Source organism: Bufo bufo, chromosome 11, assembly GCF_905171765.1.
Source record: "Bufo bufo chromosome 11, aBufBuf1.1, whole genome shotgun sequence".
Taxonomy (NCBI): Eukaryota; Metazoa; Chordata; class Amphibia; order Anura; family Bufonidae; genus Bufo; species Bufo bufo.
Window position 1 is genome coordinate 62,637,165 of NC_053399.1, and position 21,445 is coordinate 62,658,609.

Below are 21,445 nucleotides of genomic sequence, written 5' to 3' on the forward strand. Positions count from 1 at the left end.
GGTGTAAAAGGAGTGAGCTTCTTCTTAGCGCTAACATTGACCTATAAGGCTGAGTTCACACTTGAGTTATTTGGTCAGTTTTGGCCACGTGACTGCTAGTGTTGGGCGCGAATATTCGAATAGCAAATAATAATCGCGAATATCGGCACTTTGAGAATTTGCGAATATTTAGAATATAGTGATATATATTCATAATTTCGAATATTCTAGATTTTTTTTCATCAGTAACCTCCATTCTTGCTTGTGGGCCAATGAGAAGGCTGCAATGTCTCTGTCTGAGCTTAGCAACATCCCTAGCAACCAATAGGAAAGTTGCCTACCCCTTAGGCTCCTTGCAGACACTAATAAGTAGTCAGACCTGTTAAAATGTGAAGTTGCACGTATTGCGCCAAAATATTTGCATCATTAGTGCCGATTTCGCAATCGTGAATATATTGGAGCACTCTATCTGCATATAAAGCTATTGTAATGTTCTGCCGTGCCAACCATTTTCTCCAGTCTCAGAAAACTTCTAGCAGCTTGAAAAATTTAGCTATAGTGACCCTCACCTGTATTTTGCGCGCATTACGCGAATATTACATTGCCGATTTTTCGCGATCAAGAAAATAATCTCAAATTCACGATTTCGAGAATATATGACAAATATTCTACCAAATATTTGCGAAATATCACAAATTTGAATATTGCCCCTGCCGCTCATCACTAGTGACTCTAAGAGCGACGCCTGTCATCTGCATGTCATACTGACTCACAGTATTATTTCACTACCACAGCAGACTCGCTATGCATGTCACTGCAAGGCACAGTGTTCTACACCACTATAAAGACTTTCTGCAGCCAGGAAATAGACATTTTTTAACGCGAGTCGCCGCAAATAAATTCATATCGAACCAAATTTTTTCCAAAAATTTGGCGAACCGGCCGAATCAATTTTTTTTTAAATTCGCTCATCTCTAGTGATTATGCCTACCAAGTCCTGTCAATCAAAGTGCAGAGGGTGTGGCAGTTGCAGAGACAGCTAAGCCTCTAGGTGTAATGGCAACGCCTCCATTGCTCATTTTATTGATTTGTGAATTTGGCATTTCTTTTAGGTCCTGTGCCCAGCTGCCAACATGTTCGATTAGTTGGTCCTGCTCCAGATGCTCACACACTGTAGTTAGTAGCAGACATTTTATTAGGTGTACATCTTAGGGTACTTTCACACTAGTGTTTTTATTTTCTGGCACTGAGTTCCGTCATAGGGGCTCAATACCGGAAAAGAACTGATCAGTTTCATCCCCATGCATTCTGAATGGAGAGAAATCTGTTCAGGATGCATCAGGATGTCTTTAGTTCAGTCACTGCCCATGCTGCGGTATTATCTCCGTCCAAAATTCCGGATCAGTTGCCAAAATGCCGGATTGAAATGTATTAGTGCCGGATCCGCCATTAAAAATACCACAATGCCGGATCCGTCCTTCCGGTTTGCGCATGCGCAGACCAGTAAAAAGGTGAAAAAAAATATATAACGGATCAGTTTCTCTGGATGACATGCTGAAAGATGGATCCGTTCTTGCAATGCATTTGTCCGATTGCATGCAGATTGCCGGATCCGGCAGGCAGTTACGCAACGGAACTGCTTGCCGGATCACTCTGCCGCAAATGTGAAAGTAGCCTTAGCTGCCATTACACATGAGGCTGCTTTAGGAACAACAACCGACGAGTTCCAATAACACAGTTGTCCTAATTAGTGTTGAGCGAACTTGTGTTTTAAGTTCGGCGTCTAAAGTTCGGGTTCGGGTTATCGAAGTATCCCGTTATGGATTCCGCTACCATGGACCATAACGGAATTTAGAATCCATAACGGGATACTTCGATAACCTGAACTCGAACTTTAGACGCCGAACTTAAAACACAAGTTCGCTCAACACTAGTCCTAATATCTAAGTAGTGAGACCCCTAGAGGCCATACACAGCATATAACATATTGCTACAATTACATTTCATATAATGTGGAGCAGAAGTGAAAAAACAGAGTAAGGCCTCATGCACACGACCGTATGTATTTTGCGGTACGCAAAAAAAGGATCCGCAAAAAATACAGATGAAGTCTGTGTGCATGCCGTATTTTGCAGAACAGAACAGCTTGGCCATAATAGAACAATACTATCCTTGTCCGTAATGTGGACAATAATAGAACATGTTCTATTTTTTTTGTGGAACAGAAATATGGACATACGGAAACGGAATGCACACAGAGTAACTTTCATTTTTTTTGCGGATCCATTGAAATGAATGGTTCCATATACGGTCCACAAAAAAAAAACTAACGGACATCGAAAGAAAATACGTTCATGTGCATGAGATCTAAAGGTGCCTTTACACATGGCAGATTTTATTGCTGAAAATCAGTTCCCTTTTTCTGAATGAGGTTCTTTTGGTGGCAAGCACATGGATTTCTGCAAGCCCTATTCAGATGAATAGAAATTTCTGCAACAAAATCTGCTGCATGTGAAGTCACCCTAAATCTTGACAGGACTCCTAGAAGAGACATTGAGAATCTTGATTACTCCACTCACACGCACTGATTGACCGCTTTCCCTGTATCAGGTTGTGTACACAGAAAACTATTAGGCTGGGTTCACACGGGCGTCACGTTTTGGCTCCGGATGTGTCCCGGGTGCATTGCGGCAAACCTGCGCGAGTAGGTACGCAAGTGCAGTCAGTTTTGACTGCGATTGCGTTCCGTTGTTCAGTTTTTTATTGCGTGGGTGCAATGCGTTTTGCACGCGCGTGATAAAAAATTGACTGTGGTACCCAGACCCGAACTTCTTCACTGAAGTTCAGGTTTGGGTTTGGTGTTCAGGGAAAATAATAGCATTCTTTAATACAGAATGCTTAGTAGGGTTAAAAAATAAAAAAAATATTAACTCACCTCCTCCAATTGATCGCGTAGCAGCCGGTCTCCTGTTCTTTCTTCAGGACCTGTCAAAGGACCTGTGATGACATCACTGAGCTCATCACATGGTCCAATCACACGGTCCATCACCACGGTGATGGACCATGTGATTGGACCATGTGATGTGATGTCACCACAGGTCCTTTAGCCGGCAGCTCATGATTAAAGAAGTAAGAAGAGATCGGCAACTACGTGATCAAGAGGAGGAGGTGAGTTAATTATTTTTTATTTTTTAACCTTATGTTGACCTTCTACTAAGCATTCTGTATTAAGAATGCTATTATTTTCCCTTATAACCATGTTATAAGGGAAAATAATACAGTGAATAGACAGTAATACAGTGAAAATCGCACCGCATATGTACTTGCTTGCGGATGCTTGCGATTTTCACGCAGCCCCATACACTTCTATGGGGCCTGCGTTGCGTGAAAAATGCACAATATAGAGCATGCTGCGATTTTCACGCAACGCACAAGTGATGCGTGAAAATCACCGCTCATCTGCACAGCCCTATAGAAGTGAATGGGTACGGATTCAGTGCGGGTGCAATGCGTTCACCTCACGCATTGCACCCGCGCGGAAATATCGCCTGTGTGAAACCAGCCTTAATCATCCTGTGTAGCCGGGTTCATCAGGACTCTCACCATTTACCTAAGGCCTCTTGCACACGAACGATACAGATTGGCTCCGGATGCGTTCAGGAAAACTCACACCATTTTGCAAGCAAGTTCAGTCAGTTATGTCTGCGATTGCGTTCAGTTGTTCACTTTTTTTTACGCGCTTGATATAAAACTGAAGGTTTACAAACAACATCTCTTAGCAACCATCAGTGAAAAACGCATCGCATGCGCACTTGCTTGCGGATGCGAGGCGTTTTTCACGCAGTCCCATTCACTTCTATGGGGCCAGGGCTGTGTGAAAAACACAGAATATAGAACATGCTGCGATTTTCACACAACGCACAAGTGATGCTTGAAAAACAACGCTCGTGAACACAGACCCATTTGAATAAATGGGTCCGGATTCAGTGCGCTCATGTGAAAGGGGCCTAAGAGTCCTGTTAAATTTCAGGCTTCTCGTGCCACATGAAGATGTGTTTATGAAGCTGCAATGCGACATTGGACCTGCTGAAACTGCAGCATGACTGTCGCAAAAGATAGAATACTATTGGATTTTTGGTTGCAGGTCACATGCAACTGCAACTTGTCTGCAACCTTTCTGTGATTTTAAAAAAAGTCAGATTGCAGGTTTAAAATAGTTGCTTGACAGAAAGTTGCATAAATGTTTTTTGCCCATAACTTTTCTGCAACACATGTGGCAATGTAGCCCCATCTTGTTTTTTACGCAGAAATGCTGCTCCAAACCATGTAAGGGCTCATGCACACCAACATTTTTTGTTTCCATGTCCGTTCCGTTTTTTTTGCGGACCGTATGCGGGACCATTCATTTCAATGGGTCCGCGAAAAAAAAAACAGAAGTTTCTCCATGTGCATTCCGTTTCCGTATGTCCGTTCCGCAAAAGAAAAGAATATGTCCTATTATTGTCTGCATAACGGACAAGGATAGTAATGTTCTATTAGGGGCCAGCTGTTACATTCTTAAAAAATATGGAATGCACACAGACGTCATCCATATTTTATGCAGATCCATTTTTTGCAGACCACAAAGTACATATGTCGTGTACATGAGCAGGGGAGGACCGAGCGGACGGGCACTTCGGACGTGGTCGGCCGCCGCCCAGTACAGCAAATTATTTCACCCGTCCGCAACATCAGGCAGGCAGGCAAGCTATGGGGCCCGGCGGCCGGGGCTACTTACCTCACGTCACGTAAGTTACATGGGAGGAGGGGCCCAGCGGCCGGAGCTACATGTGAGGAGGGGCCCGGCCATGGCGTCCTGTGCGGCGTGGAGGCACGCCGTCGTCGTCGCTTACTGACGTCAATGTGCGACGCCTCCACAGGCCGCACTGAGGCCGGATTTTTTTTCAACTGCCTGCGCCTGCACTGGCACTGCAAACAGTGGGAGCCGCATCTGAGCAGCCTGATCAGTCAACCAGAGCCCCATGGACAAGGTATATTGAATCTTACTACTGTATCGTCTACTAACATATCGATCCTGTACTGGGATGTAATGCCCTACAGGGAAAATTACTAAAAATCCAGCAACCGACAGGATTTTGTTGATTACCAATGAAATCAACCAAATCTGAAGTATTCCTAATGTAAGAGAGGAGGCTGGAGTAATGTGGGGATTATTGCAGGATGGTTGATGTGTACAGGTGGGACTGATCAGCAGGTGTACAGGAGGACTGGGAGCCTATAGGTAGAGCTGGGGGCACAGGCTGCCTATGGTGAGGGGCAGAGTCACAGCACCTATAGTACCACAGCCTCAGCACCAGCACCCATAGGACCGCAGCACCTATTCCCCTCCAGAGAGTGGGGCACCAGGCACCATATGCAGCACTACTGCTCTCATCATTAGCAGTCTCCAGTACAGAGAAGAGAGCGGGTATGTATGTCTGCAGCACTGCTCCCATCATCAGTACCTCATCCATTATACATGGACATGACTGATGCAGATCCATTCATGGTAACACCAAAAGGCCAGCTCCCGGTTACTAGCAGCTCTGTAGGGTTTTGTCTACTTACTGGTGTGGATTACAATGAAGAACCTGGCAATGTAAAGTGCAGGGATGTAATGATAATATGTGAATAGCTGCAAAAGTAACGAATCCTGAAGAAGTGAGATGGTTCCCTGTATTATGTACATGCATTATATATATATATATATAAGGTAAGGTAAGACTCTGTAGCCTCCTGTACATATAATAGTGAGGACACAGATCACGAGCATCTACACATCTGATCACCACCACGTGTCTCCTCTGTGCAAAGCCTGCCGCCATGCAATGCATCCAAATACTGACACATTGTGTGTGTGTGTATCAATGTGTGTATATATCTATATCTATGTATATATCTATATCTGTGTGTGTGTGTGTGTATATCTGAATGTGTGTATATCTATATGGGCGTGGCTGGAGGCGGAACATGGGTGGGGCCTGGAAGGGGGCCCTTGATTTATTTTGCCCCGTGGCCCTGAGGGTTCTCAGTCCGCCGCCTAGCTTCTCTCCCTCTATGCTCTCAGGGCAGCATAAATACCTGAGAGGTTTGCTTTAAAGGGGTTATCCAATTTCTGAAACAGCCCCTCCATGTGCTGGGCCCCTCACAAGTAATATACTTACCCCGCTCCTCGCTCCCGGTGCCGCTTCTTCTCCATGTACATGGATGAAAACATCCAGTGTCGGGGGGAGCAGCCAATGGCAGGCGGGGACAAGCCTCCCTAGCGTCATCCGCTATGCTAGGGAGGCTCGTCCCCGCCTGCCAATAGCTGCCTACCCCCCCCTCCCACCCAACACCCAAGATGTTTTCATCTGTGTACAGGGAGAAGCAGCAGCGGCGGTGCGGGGACTGGGAGCAGTGTAAGTATATTCCCACAGAGTGGCCCGACAAATGGGGAGGCTGTTAAAGATACTGGATAACCCCTTTAAATAAACACTGAATGAAATTGTTCAGAATTTATATATGTATGTCATGTAAATTTTTAAATGTCTTCCTTTTATAAGTCTTGTTATCACAGTAGGTTCACAAAGCTCAGTGCAAATTATATCTATGTCCTAATACATTTTAGGAGTTTCTTCACCTTCCAGAGCCGTTGCCTCTCCTTCTGGGATATGTGTAATCAGCACTAATTCTACCACTAACAATTGGTCTCTGCCGTTAATTCCAATTATTGCTTTGACACGTGCAGTTTTACCCTGTCTGCATTCATCCATTTGGTTATTTGTAACTCATTCTGATAGCTCATTTTCGTAAAAGCAAATGTGTTAATTGAGCAAATTTTTAAAGGGGTGATAAGAATGCTCTTGCTACACCCTCTGGCCCTTTAACACACCCTTTAACTGTAAGTGTTGATGTGAAATACCGCTGTGTGATCTGTGTGGTCTGGTGGTAAGAAGCCCCCAACATGTGTATATGTTTCGCTATGTTATATTTCATGTTGTTATTTTAGACGTACTATTCACACATAAATCAGAATTCTGACTGCTATGGAAACCTTGCCACATACACACACTAGTATTATTTTTATTTGGCAGCACAACTTAGTATAATATTAAAAACAATGTTGCTTTTACTGTTTATATACGGTATATATATATATATCAGAAATGAATGTTAGAGAGTGCTCACCTACTAATCAAGAACAGTATGGGTGCTCCTACAAAGAGGATTCACCCAATCCTCTAAAATTATTATTAAGAACAGGATAAATGAAATGTAGGGCACACCACCACTTAGTGACACATGGAGGGTTAATAGAACAATATATTTATTTATTCTTATTCAAATGTTTGTTATATACAGTACTTACTAAAATACATACTAACTCATATGGCTAAAATTTATACTTTATAAATTAATAAAGAGACATAAAAAACATAATACAGATTAATATTTCCTGTATTTTGGCCATTGTATCTGGGTCTATATGGATGAGAAATATCGTCTCTCCGATGGGTTAACTAACCCAGCTGATGTCCCGATCAGCAATGTTTGAATAGTATGGAACAGTCCGGTATTTAGATGAAATTTTCAGTATAGTAACTTGTATTTACTGGTTAGTCATCGCTTTATATATTCAATACAGTACCGTTGAGTATCACTGTCTATTTGTATAGTAAACCGGTGCTGCTTTTACTCACTGTTTTAGTTGAGTCGTGCCGGTTTTGATTGCATCACTCGTGGCGTCCCACGTGCAATGGAGTCGTTATAGGCTGTGATATACTTTAGTTGTAGTTTGGTTCCCAAGTAAACTTAATCAAAGTCCTCCGTGTGGGATTTGGGATCTTCGGTAATTGTCTGTAGCCGTGCTGTGCAGTGATTTACCTGATATTATTCCTGCACTGCTGGTTTATTTCACGCAAGGGCAGGTCTCACTGGAAAAATTGCAGGTTTCCGGCTTTTTTCTTACGAAGTTATTTACCAATCCCTCTCCTCTTACTTGACTTTAAGCGCCTTTAATCCTCTGGTCCCGTACTTTGTTTCATGGGATTCCTAATCACCATACGCGTTTCGGAGTGAACTAAGACTCCTTCCTCAGTGGCCACTTTGGACATTTTTGAATCTGGTGATACCAATTTAATTTATTTTTTATTATTTATTTTTATATGTAAAATTGGGAAAAGGGGGTATTTAGAATCTTAATATTTTTGTTTTTTTATTAAATTATTTTTATTTATTTGTAATTTTTAGTCCTCTTTGGCAGGATTTAACAGGCAGTTTTCTATGGCAGGCTTGGGAGACTTCCTCATCGATAGGGTATGAAAAAGGACTTAGGAATTTTAGTGAACAGCAAACTAAACTGTAGAAACCAGTGTCAGGCAGCTGCTGCCAAGGACAATAAGATTTGCGTCAAAAGGAACATATATGCACGTGGTGAGAACATAGTCCTACCACTTGACAAATCACTAGTCAGACCACACATGGAGTACTGTGTACAGTTGTGGGCTCCTGTGAACAAGGCAGACATAGCAGAGCTGGAGAGGGATCAGAGGAAGGCAATTAAAGTAATAACTGGAATGGGTGGAATATAATACCCTGAAAGATAATCAAAATTAGGGGTATTCACTTTAGAAAAAAGACGTGACCAGAAGTTTTGAGAATGACACACATTTTGCTTTCCATAAAGTTTGTAGCTTGAGTTTTTATAGTAGCAACTTGCATTAACTCTATATTGTTATGAAGAGTGATTAGATAAATTGCAATTAATTGCAAAGTAATTCCTTGCCAAGAATATTTTCACTGCATTTCAGCCCTGCCACAAAATGACCTGCTAACATTTTAAGTAATTTTAACTAATTTCCTTTTTTACATTTCAACTAATTTTAGTAATCTCTTTAGCTCCTGTGAAAGTGTTAATGAGGGCAAAGCAGCTGATATCACTCTGTCATGCCGATTGAATTAGAAGAGCAGACTGGTTGCTTTAAAAGGGAAGGGTGTTTCTGTTAACCATCTCCAAGGAAGCACATGCAGTCATCATTGCTTTGCATCAATAGGGCTTCACAGGCATGGACATTGCTGCTTGTACGATTGCACTTAAGTCAACCATTTATTGGATCATCAAGAGTGAGGCTTGATTGCTATGAAGAAGTCTTCAGGGTGCTCAAGAAAGTCCAGAAAGTGCCAGGACTGATTTCTGAAGAGGATTTAGCCATGGGATTGGGTCACCACCAGTGCAGAGCTTGCTCAGGAATAGCAGCAGGAAGGTGTGAGTGCATCTGTATTCACAGTGAGGCAAAGGCTTTTGGAGTATAGCCTGGTGCCAAGAAGGGCAGCAAAGAAGGCACTTCTCTTCAAGAAAAACATCAAGGATAGACTAACATTCTACATGAAGTGCAGGATATTATACTGGAGAGGACTGGGGTAAAGGTGAGCCCTGAGTCCTGTGTCATGCCAACAGTTTAAGCATCCTAAAACCATTGAAATTGTGTGTCCATGGCCAGGAAAACACTGAAATTGTGATACACTCCCAGCACTGATTAGGCAAGAATTTGGTTGCCATTAGTCAGGGTTTGGTTGTCATTAGTCAGGATATCCAGCATGCCAGGGCGAATTGCAGAAGTCTTGAAAAAGAAGGATAAACACTATAAATATTGAGTTTTTACATAAACTTGATATATTTATAATTGTATTACAGTATATCATAGAGACATCTGACCTAAGATCTAAAAACATTGAAGAGGAACATTTTGTGAAAACCAGAATATGTTTCAGTCTCAAAACTTTTGGCCACAACTATACAATGATAAGGATTATTCACAAGTGGAAAACATTCAAATCAACTGACAATTGACTTCCTAACAAATTTCCATAGGGTCAGAGAGCACGTTGCAGGGCACTAAGGGGTCAGACAAAATGTAGCTAGTGATAGGCAGAGGTCATTCAATATGGTAAATGGTCCGAGGTCAGGGCAGGCAGCGTAGGGTCAATACGGATATCATGCACAGGTCAGGCAGCAGAAGGCCAGAATCCTGTAAACTTGCAAAAGAGTCAGTACGCAGGCAGACACGAGAAAACAGAACAACTTCACAGGAACTTAGCAAGCTAAGGAGCCTATTGCTCAAGCACCTTCCGACAGTGGAAGGTGCCTTAAATACTCCAGTTATATTAGGCTACTTTCACACTAGCGGCAGGACGGATCCGACAGGCTGTTCACCCTGTCGGATCCGTCCTGCTGCTATTCGCCATGCCGACGGACCGCCACTCCGTCCCCATTGACTATAATGGGGGCGGGGGCGGGGGCGGATCTCCGGCGCAGCACGGCAGTGCACGGCGAAAGGCCGCCGGACTAAAAGTACTACATGTCCAACTTTTTAGTGCCGTGCTGCACCGGAGCTCCGCCCCCTCCCCATTATAGTCAATGGAGACGGAGCGGCGGCACGGCGAAATAGCGGCAGGACAGATCCGACAGGGTGAACAGCCTGTCGGATCCTTCCTGCTGCTAGTTTGAAAATACCCTTAATTTATCCCCTATACAGAGGATATAGCAGACCCAGCTGCCAGCCCTGCTGGTAAGAAGCGGGTACAGGCTGTCAGGCGAGGTAAGCAGGCTAGCAACATCCCTCCTATCACCGCTAATAGTAATATTGTCACGGGGTTCCGAAGGTGCACTCGGTCCCCCATTGCCCGCAGAACTGTTGCTTAGCTTTTGGAATGAGGTTCTGTGTTTGACCTCATTCCCAGGGCGGCTTTACTAGCTGGGTGGCTCCCTGCTCCTAGTCTGCCTTGAGCGCCGAGCTGATCACTCGCTGCTCGACTGGTTGGTCTGTCGGTCATGTGACGCTGGCCACGTCACATGACCCTCACTCCCCACTATAAATACAGGCAGCCTGCTGGCTACAGGTTGCCTGTTAATTTCTAGGTTCCTGGCTATTTGTTGGACTGCTGAATACTTACCTGATCCTGTTCCCTGACCATCCTTTTGCCTGCTCCTCCTGTACTGTGCTTCCGTCCTGGTATTGTGACCTCGGCTCCCACCTGACTACTCTCTTAGGACTCCTCTTGTACTTCTCTGCTCTCCTGGTATTTATGACCCCGGCTTCTCCTGACAATTCTCTGCTTGCTCCATTTGTACTTTGCAGCTTTCCTGGTATTGACTCGGTCCGTTCACGTCCTGTTGTTTGTCTGTCTGTCATCCCTGCACTTACTCCAAGTTAGGGATTGCCGTCCAGTTGTCCCCTGTCATTAGGACTCGCGAGGCAAGTAGGCAGGGCCAGGGGTAAGGGTGGAGCGCAGTGGTCACTTCCCTCCCCCCTGTGTGTGTGTGTACGCGACCGTTACAGATTAACAGGCCCAATAACCACTGTATTATGAATCCTCTGGTGACCCTGACTGACCATGTCTCTAATCTGACGCAGAGGGTGCAGGAGTTAGGGGAAAAACTCAGTTCTTTTGAGTTAGGGCAAGGTTCTTCCACTCCTCAGGCCTCCAGTCCGCATTTTGAGCCCCAGATTAAGCTCCCAGAACCCTTTTCTGGAGACCGGAGGAAGTTTCTCTCTTTTAAGGAGAGTTGCAAACTTTACTTCCATTTGCGCCCCGTGTCCTCTGGCCCCGAGAGTCAACGCGTGGACATTATCATTTCCCGATTACAGGGTGATCCCCAGGACTGGGCGTTCTCTTTACCTGCTGGCACCAGTTGTTTATATTCTGTGGAGGGGTTCTTTCAGGCTTTGGGTACCCTCTATGATGAACCAGACAGGGCTCTAGTAGCCGAGACGGCTCTAAAAGCACTGGTTCAGAGCAATTTACCAGCGGAGGATTATTGCACCCAATTCAGAAGGTGCTGTGTCCCCTCAGGATGGAACGAACCAGCCATGAAGAGTCAGTTCAGGTCAGGTCTGTCTGATAAATTAAAGGATCTTCTGGTCAGTTATCAACTTCCAGAGACCTTAGAGGAGATGATGACCCTTGTTGTCCGACTTGACCGACGGGTTAGAGAGAGACGACAGGAACAACAGTTCTCTTCCCAGATGGTGGTCCAGCCAGAGGCCTATCCCAGAGACAATGCTGAGGTCTCCACCGAGGAACCCATGCAGGTTGGCATGACCCGAGGGAATCTTCGCCGCAGACGTGGAGAATGCTTTTACTGTGGAGATCCTGACCATTGGATCAACCAGTGTCCTAAGAAGGTCCTCTCTGTCAAGTCTCCTAAGACAAGGCAACCTAAAGACCAGGTACACCCTGAATTTTCTAAATGGAAGCTTTCGGTACCCATTACGATTTCTCTGGGAGTAGATAATTGGCCGGGTAAGGCCTTTATTGATTCTGGTTCAGCGGCTAGCTTTATTGCTGTAAGATTGGGTATTCCTATGTTTGCCTTACCAACTCCTATCCATGTCATGGCTATTGATGCTACTCCTCTTATTGGTGGTACGGTGAGCTTATGTACCTCGGAGATTTCTCTAACCGTGGGTGTGTGCCACTCAGAGAGATGTTCGCTTCTAGTCCTGGAGAACCTACCTGCTGAGGTGGTACTAGGGTTGCCTTGGCTCCGACTACATAACCCCACTATAGATTGGTCCAATGGGGAGTTGGTGAGATGGGGGCCTAAGTGTGACTCGTGCTTGTCCGTGGTACAGGCTGGGGTCTCAGTAAAGTCTGATACTTTACCCTCTGTTGTTAGAGAATATTCTGATGTATTCTCATCACCAACCCCGGAGGTTCTACCCCCCCCCATAGACCTTATGATTGTACCATAGAGCTAGTAGAGGGGGCCAAGTTTCCTAAAGGACGAATTTATAATCTTTCTATGCCCGAACGCAAGGCCATGGAGTATTATATTAAGGAGAGCCTTGGTAAAGGGCATATTAGACCTTCTGTCTCTCCTATGGGGGTGGGGTTTTTCTTCGTTAAGAAAAAAGATGGTGGTCTTAGGCCATGTATCGATTACCGGAGATTAAATAAAATCACTGTCCAGAATAGATACTCCCTCCCATTGATTCCGGATTTATTTAACCAGGTTCTGGGGGCAACCTGGTTTTCCAAAATTGACCTGAAAGGGGCATACAATCTAATCCGAATCAAGACGAATGGAAGACGGCGTTCAATACTCCGGTAGGACACTTTGAATATCAAGTGATGCCTTTTGGACTCAGCAATGCCCCAGCTGTGTTCCAAAACTTCATGAATGACATTCTTAGGGAGTACTTAGGTAAATTTGTTATTGTCTATCTTGACGACATTTAGATATTCTCTCCTGACTTCAAATCCCATGTGTCTCATGTTAAACAAGTATTAGAGGTGTTGAGGGAGAATCAGCTATCCGCTAAACAAGAGAAATGTGTCTTTGGTGTACAGGAGATTCTGTTTCTAGGGCATGTTCTGACTCCTCACGCCTTCAAGATAGATCCTGGTAAGGTACTAGCAATTAAGGAATGGGTAAGACCTTCATCCTTAAAGGCCTTACAACGGTTCTTAGGTTTCGCCAATTACTATCGTAAATTTATTATGAATTTTTCCGTAATTGCTAAACCGTTGACCGACCTTACTAAGAAAGGGGCGGATTTGGAGAATTGGTCTAAGGAGGCCATTTCTTCATTTGAAAAATTAAAAAAGGCATTCAGTAGTGCTCCCATTCTGATCCAGCCTGATCAGGAGAAACCTTTTATTGTGGAGGTGGATGTGTCCGAGGACGGCGTAGGAGCAGTACTTTCACAAGGTCCTGCTAGCCTCACTCATCTGAGACCATGTGCCTTCTTCTCCAGGAAATTCTCTCCCACAGAGAGAAACTACGACATAGGGAATAGGGAGCTGCTGGCCATTAAATGGGCATTTGAGGAGTGGAGGCATTTCCTGGAGGGGGCAAGACACTGTGTAACTGTTGTCACTGACCATAAAAACCTTATGTTTCTCGAGTCTGCTAAGAGGTTGAATCCCCGTCAAGCCAGATGGGCTCTGTTTTTTACTCGTTTTGATTTTTCCATCACGTTCAGGCCGGGAAGTAAAAATGTGAACGCGGACGCATTATCTCGGAGCTTCCAGGCTTTTCAACCTACTGAGGTACCACCTGAATCCATCCTACCAGCAAAAATCTTCTTAGCAGCTCTTACCCAGGATATCTCGGCTCGCATTAGGTCTGAACAACATCTGGCACCGGTATCCACCCCAACAGATAAGTTGTTTGTTCCCGTACAATTTCGTCTCCAGCTGTTGGGTGAGTGTCACGATTCTGCCTTTTGTGGACATCCGGGTGTTGAGGGCACTAAGGATCTGGTTTCTAGATCTTATTGGTGGCCGACTCTAACTAGGGATGTCAAGTCCTACGTGTCAGCCTGTGAGGTTTGTGCCAGGTCCAAGACACCTAGGACTCGCCCTGCTGGTAACCTACGACCCCTACCCATTCCCAGTAGACCCTGGTCCCATATCTCGATGGACTTTATAACTGACCTACCGCTGGCGGACGGTAAGACTGTGGTTTGGGTAGTGGTTGATAGGTTTAGCAAGATGGTTCATTTTATTCCCCTGTCTAAACTTCCGAATGCTAAAACCCTGGCGTCTATTTTTGTGAGAGAGATTGTTCGTTTACATGGCATCCCGGAAAATATTGTTTCTGACAGGGGTGTGCAGTTTGTGTCCAAATTCTGGAGGGCCTTCTGTCAAAGATGTAAAATTTCATTGTCTTTTTCTTCCGCCTACCATCCTGAGAGTAATGGGCAGGCTGAACGCCTTAATCAGTCTGTGGAACAATTCTTGAGGTTGTATGTTGCTGATGACCAGCAATTATTGGTCAAATTCCTTCCGTTGGCTGAATTTGCTTTGAATAACCGTGTCAATTCTTCTGCTGGGGTCTCCCCTTTCTTTTGTAACCATGGTTTTCATCCCCGTTTTCATTCTGGGTCGTCCGTCTCCTCCTCTAACCCTGAAGCGGATAAACTCTCCTCCGAACTGTGCACAGTTTGGGCCCGGGTTCAATCGAACCTAGAAAAGGCTCAATGTTCTCAAAAACTCAAGGCCGATAGGAGACGTTCAAGGGGGGTAAACTTTCAGGTTGGGGATAAAGTATGGTTGTCCTCCAAGAATCTATCTCTCAAGGTAACTTCTAAAAAATTTGCTCCTTGTTTTATTGGACCATATAAGATCACGGAAGTGATTAACCCGGTATCTTTTAGGTTGGAGCTGCCTGAGTCATTCCACATTCATAATGTGTTCCATAAATCTCTGCTTAAAAAATATTTTGAACCGGTAGTATCATCAAAAGCCTCGCCTCCGCCGGTTCTTGTTAATGATGCTGTCGAGTATGTGGTGTCTAAAATAGTGGATGTCAGGAAGGTGCGTAATTCCTTGCAGTACCTTATTCACTGGAAGGGGTATGGACCTGAAGAGAGATCTTGGGTACCTGCCAGGGAGGTTCATGCTCCTAGACTTGTTCGTAAATTTTATTTAGAACACCCTGAAAAGCCATCGCCTGAAGTCTTGGGTCCGGTGGCCCCTCGTAAAAGGGGGGGTACTGTCACGGGGTTCCGAAGGTGCACTCGGTCCCCCATTGCCCGCAGAACTGTTGCTTAGCTTTTGGAATGAGGTTCTGTGTTTGACCTCATTCCCAGGGCGGCTTTACTAGCTGGGTGGCTCCCTGCTCCTAGTCTGCCTTGAGCGCCGAGCTGATCACTCGGTGCTCGACTGGTTGGTCTGTCGGTCATGTGACGCTGGCCACGTCACATGACCCTCACTCCCCACTATAAATACAGTCAGCCTGCTGGCTACAGGTTGCCTGTTAATTTCTAGGTTCCTGGCTATTTGTTGGACTGCTGAATACTTACCTGATCCTGTTCCCTGACCATCCTTTTGCCTGCTCCTCCTGTACTGCGCTTCCGTCCTGGTATTGTGACCTCGGCTCCCACCTGACTACTCTCTTAGGACTCCTCTTGTACTTCTCTGCTCTCCTGGTATTTATGACCCCGGCTTCTCCTGACAATTCTCTGCTTGCTCCATTTGTACTTTGCAGCTTTCCTGGTATTGACTCGGTCCATTCACGTCCTGTTGTTTGTCTGTCTGTCATCCCTGCACTTACTCCAAGTTAGGGATTGCCGTCCAGTTGTCCCCTGTCATTAGGACTCGCGAGGCAAGTAGGCAGGGCCAGGGGTAAGGGTGGAGCGCAGTGGTCACTTCCCTCCCCCCTGTGTGTGTGTGTACGCGACCGTTACAAATATGAGGGACACTAACTGCTCAGCGATATCTGCAGCACATCCTGTGGTCACATATGTTGCCTCTCATTTTTCAGCAGAATAATGTTTGCCCACATATGACAAGGGTTTCACAGGGGTTTCACGTGTCTCTGCCAGACTGCAACACTTCCTTGGCAGGCTCATTACCAGACTTATTGCCTATCATAGTAACATAGTAACATAGTACATAAGGCCGAAAAAAGACATTTGTCCATCCAGTTCGGCCTGGTATCCTGCAAGTTGATCCAGAGGAAGGCAAAAAAAACAACAACTGTGAGGTAGAAGCCAATTTTCACCACTTTAGGGGAATAAAAAATTCCTTCCTAACTATCAATCATTTATAGGATGAACTGGGACACCAGCTTCGGCAGCATACAAGTGTGCAGGATCTGCTTGCCCAGCTGCAACATCTGTAGGCAAATGTGCAACAGGATACCTGTATGCCTCCATGCCCAGCCGTATCTCATTATGTATCAAGGCTAGAAATTACCCAATAGGGGACTCAGGACTCCTTTCAATTCTATAGTTTTCCCCAATGCATTTATCCTTTCACTCTAATATTGTAATCACTTACATTTATCACCATTACATTCATAGTAATATAGTTTGTAAGGCGGAAAAAAGTCATACATCTATTCAGTTCAGCCTGTTATCCTGCAAAGGTGATCTAGAGGAAGGCAAAAAAACCTTTGAGGTAGAAGCCAATCTTCCTAATTTTAGGGGAGAGAAATTCCTTCCCAACTTCAATCAGGCAATCAGAATAACTCCCTGGATGAACAATCCTTCTCCAGAATTCTACTAACTATAATCTGTAATATTATTACACTCCAGAAATACATCAAGGCCCCTCTTGAACTTGTTTAGTGAGTTCACCAGCACAACCTCTTCTGGTAGAGAATTCCATAATATCACTGCTCTTACAGTAAAGAACCTCCTTCTATGTGGATGGAGATACCTCCTTTCTTCTAGATGCAGAGGATGTCCCCTTGTCACAGTCACATTCCTGGGGATAAATAGATGATGGGAGAGATCTCTGTATTGACCCTTAATATATTTATACACGGTTATTAGATCTCCCTTCAGTCCTCTTTTTTCTAAACTAAATAACCCTAATTTTGATAATCTTTCGGGGCATTGTAGTCCCCCCACCAGGGCCGGTGCAAGGATTTTTGCCGCCCTAGGCAAGATAAAAATTGCCCCCCCCCCCCCCCCCTTATCAGATGATCTGCCCATATCATGACATCACATATGTTCCACCCCTTTCTCAGCTTTTAAATTAAAAGAACTGCTATGTTTCCCTTACGGTTAATCTAGCTTCTTGTAGCTGTCCCTTTTTGCGGAACGGAATTGCGGACCCGGATCCGCGATTCCGATCCTGAAAAAAATAGAACATGTCCTATTCTTGTCCACAATAGCGGACAAGAATAGGCATATTCTCTTAGTGCCGGCAATGTGCGGTCCGCAAAATGCGGAACGCACATTGCCGCTGTCCGTGTTTTGTGGATCCGCAAAACACATACGGACGTGTGAATGGACCCTAAATGTGAGGTAAATTAGTTTCCAATGTAGTATTAATAACTAAACAATTACATAATAAACATATTGCATTGTCTACTTACCACCAGGACAATAAGATGATCTGGTCTCTGGCTGCAGTCTGGCTCTGGGGACTCCCTTGTCACTCTCTTCTCCCCCCCCCCCTCCATCCCTTGTCACTCTCTTCTCCCCCCTCCTTCCCTTGTCACTCTCTTCTCCCCCCTCCTCCCTTGTCACTCTGCCCCCCCTCCCTTGTCACTCTCCCCCCCTCCCTCCCTCGTCACTCTCTTCTCCCCCCTCCCTCCCTTGTCACTCTCTTCTCCCCCCTCCCTCCCTTGTCACTCTCTTCTCCCCCCCTCCCTCCCTTGTCACTCTCTTCTCCCCCCCCTCCCTTGTCACTTCCCCCCCCCTATTTGTCACTCTCCCCCCCCCCTCCTTGTCACTCTCATTCTACCCCCCCTGTCACTCTCATTCTACCCCCCTCCCTTGTCACTCTCATTCTACCCCCCTTGTCACTCTCATTTTACACCCCCCCTCCTCCCTTGTCATTCTCATTTTACCCCCCCCTTGTCACTCTCATTTTACCCCCCCCTTGTCACTCTCATTTTGCACCCCCCCCTTGTCACTCTCATTTTGCACCCCCCCCTTGTCACTCTCATTTTACACCCCCCCTTGTTACTGTCATTTTACACCCCACCCTTGTCACTGTCATTTTACCCCCCCCTTGTCACTCTCATTTTGCACCCCCCCTTGTCACTATCATTTTTCACCCCCCCCCTTGTCACTCTCATTTTACACTCCCCCCCCTTGTCACTCTCATTTTGCACCCCCCCTTGTCACTATCATTTTGCACCCCCCCTTGTCACTCTCATTTTGCACCCCCCCCCCTTGTCACTGTCATTTTACACCCCCCCCTTGTCACTGTCATTTTACACCCCCCCCTTGTCACTGTCATTTTAAACCCCCCCCCTTGTCACTCTCATTTTACACTCCCCCCCCCTTGTCACTCTCATTTTACACCCCCCCCTTGTCACTGTCATTTTACCCCCCCCCCCCTTGTCACTCATTTTGCACCCCCCCTTGTCAATGTCATTTTACACCCCCCCTCCTCCCTCCTCCTCCTCCTCCCTTGTCACCTCTAGTGTAGCGTGGCCGAGCTCTGTCCGGTCCGCGGTACAGGAGCATTTGTTTCTTGTACCCACTACCCGGCCGGACTGACAGGAAGTGCACACTAAGTGAGCACTTCCTGTCAGTCCGGCCAGGTACAGGAAACAAAAGCTCCTGTACCGCGGACCGGACAGAGCTCGGCCACGCTACACTAACAACAGCAGTAGCACAGGGCAGACACAGCAGGCTGCGCAGCACTGAGCCGGAGATTCTTTAGAGCGGCAAGCGCTCAGGAGGGGCAGCATGACGGGCGCCGCTGGCCGGCCGCCCGAACTTATATTACCAACTTTTTTTTTTTTTACACCGCAAAAGGGCGCCCCCTGCTAGATGGCGCCCTAGGCGACTGCCTAAGTCGCCTTACTGGTGGCGCCGGCCCTGCCCCCACTCCATTTATTACGTTAGTTGCCCTCCTCTGAACCCTCTCTAGCTCTGCTATGTCTATCTTGTGCTCAGGAGAACAGAATTGTACATAATACTTCATGTGTGGTCTGTGATTTGCAAAACGGCAGAACTATGGGACACATTTAATAAGACCGGGGTTTTAGACGCTGGATTAGACGCTGGACTTAATAAGGCCCTGTGCTGGTGGTGAATCCACCAGAGTTATGTAGAACCACTGGGTGACTGTATATAGCTATGGATAAATGCATGGATGACAGCGTTAACAAACAGCCTATTTAAAAACATACAGAACCTTCAGATTTGTCATGCTGTTTAAAATTAAAAACATTCCAAAAGTGTCCCTTATAGCGGGCATATGGTGTTTAAAAACAAACTGTGCTATCAGGAAAAACAATGACTTGTTCTGAACAAGTGGTCCAAACATTATGCCTTCACAAGGCTAAGGGCAGCCCATGTTTATATGTACACACAGTAGTATCAGAAGAAGCAGTGGCTTGTTCTGAGCAAGTGGTCCAAAGATTATGCCTTAACAGGGGAAGATGCTTTCCTGTGTTTATACACACAAATGGTAGTATTTAAAGAAACAGTGGCTTGTCCTGAACAAGCATCCAAATATAACTTTTTTCAGGAATGGCAGCAGTACAATGTGGATGTGGAAAATCTGGGACAAGACAGGAGGTATGCAGCTATGTAGTGGTAATAGTAGTTTCAGCAGTAGCAGCATGGCGTAGAACCTGACAGACAAGGTAGGAAATGTGTGGTTGTATAGGGGTAGGAGGCAGTAGATATTGTCTTTCATTTTCCACTCTGTCATCTAGCAGACATGTTATTATTAAGCCTATTAGTGACTACCCGACCAGCGCCGTAATGCTACGGCACGCTGATCGGGCAGGTGCCGGAGCTGCGCCAGCCCGATAAGCAGCAGGGGTCAGGCAGTCACTGACATCCAAGCCCCTGATGTATGTGTTGGCATCCGTGAAAACACCAATGCCAGTACATTAACCCTTGCTAGCATGTTCGATGTGTGTATAGACAGATTGCTCACTCCCTGTCCGCATCGGCTCCCCGTGCGGCGTTGATAGGGACCCAATGGCTGGGAAGGCATCCTGATGCCTTCCATATGCATCGTGCTGCCTTCCATGGAAGCCTGTGAGACCCAGCCCTAGGGTGATTCATTTTGTAATGGAAAAAAAATACAATTTAAAATGTTTGCAGACTTTCCTTACTCCCCGAATCTCAGTTATGTAAAAGATATTAATGCCAAATTTCAAGAAGATTGGATAATATTTTGAGGTTGCACACTTTGATCAGTTTTGTAAAAGTTGGCACAAAATATGATTTTTCAATGTTAATTACTTTTATTGGTAAAACTAGAAATCACTAACTTAAAAAATATTAAAACTTGACACTAAGATAATAGGTAGTATGATAAGCAAAACATGTTTTATATTAATCAACTTTAAACGATGCAATCCCTTCTTTTGCTAGCTTGGTGACGACTTTTCTGTGATGCTCGACTACCCTCTGTAACAGATATCCTAGCACCCCGACTGGGTACCTGCGTTGATGGATGCTCCTAGTGCTTCCCGAGGGCTCCAAGCACTCCGCGTGACACCGTAACCACCATAGACCCCACGAACAGCCGCAGCTTGGTTGGGGTCTCGCCGTCCTCCACCCATGCTGGACCCAAGACCGGGCTTCAGCTTCCAGTGGGTGAACCGCTCCTAAATCCAGAAACCAGGAACCAGGAACAAGCTCTTACAAGAGCTGATACTCAGGGGAGTATTGTGATATAGCAATCCCCAAGAATGTAGTTATCCCATCCCCAAAACATGAGCCAAGACTTTATGAAGGGGTAAAGCAGGTTTGTTTAATGAGCACAAAGGCATTTCTTATATACAGTTTTCCCCACAAGGCTACCTCCCACGTGGACCTTGTGGAGCACAGGACACAAAGTCACAACAGCCAATCAACACAGTATTGTACAGTTAGACACTCCCAGCTAATGTACACAAACCCCCCTCTGCCTGTGATGCAATTAACAAAATACAATGGGCATTGTCTGTAACGCAATCAACAAATACAATGGGCTCTGCCTGTGATACAATTACCAAACACAATTA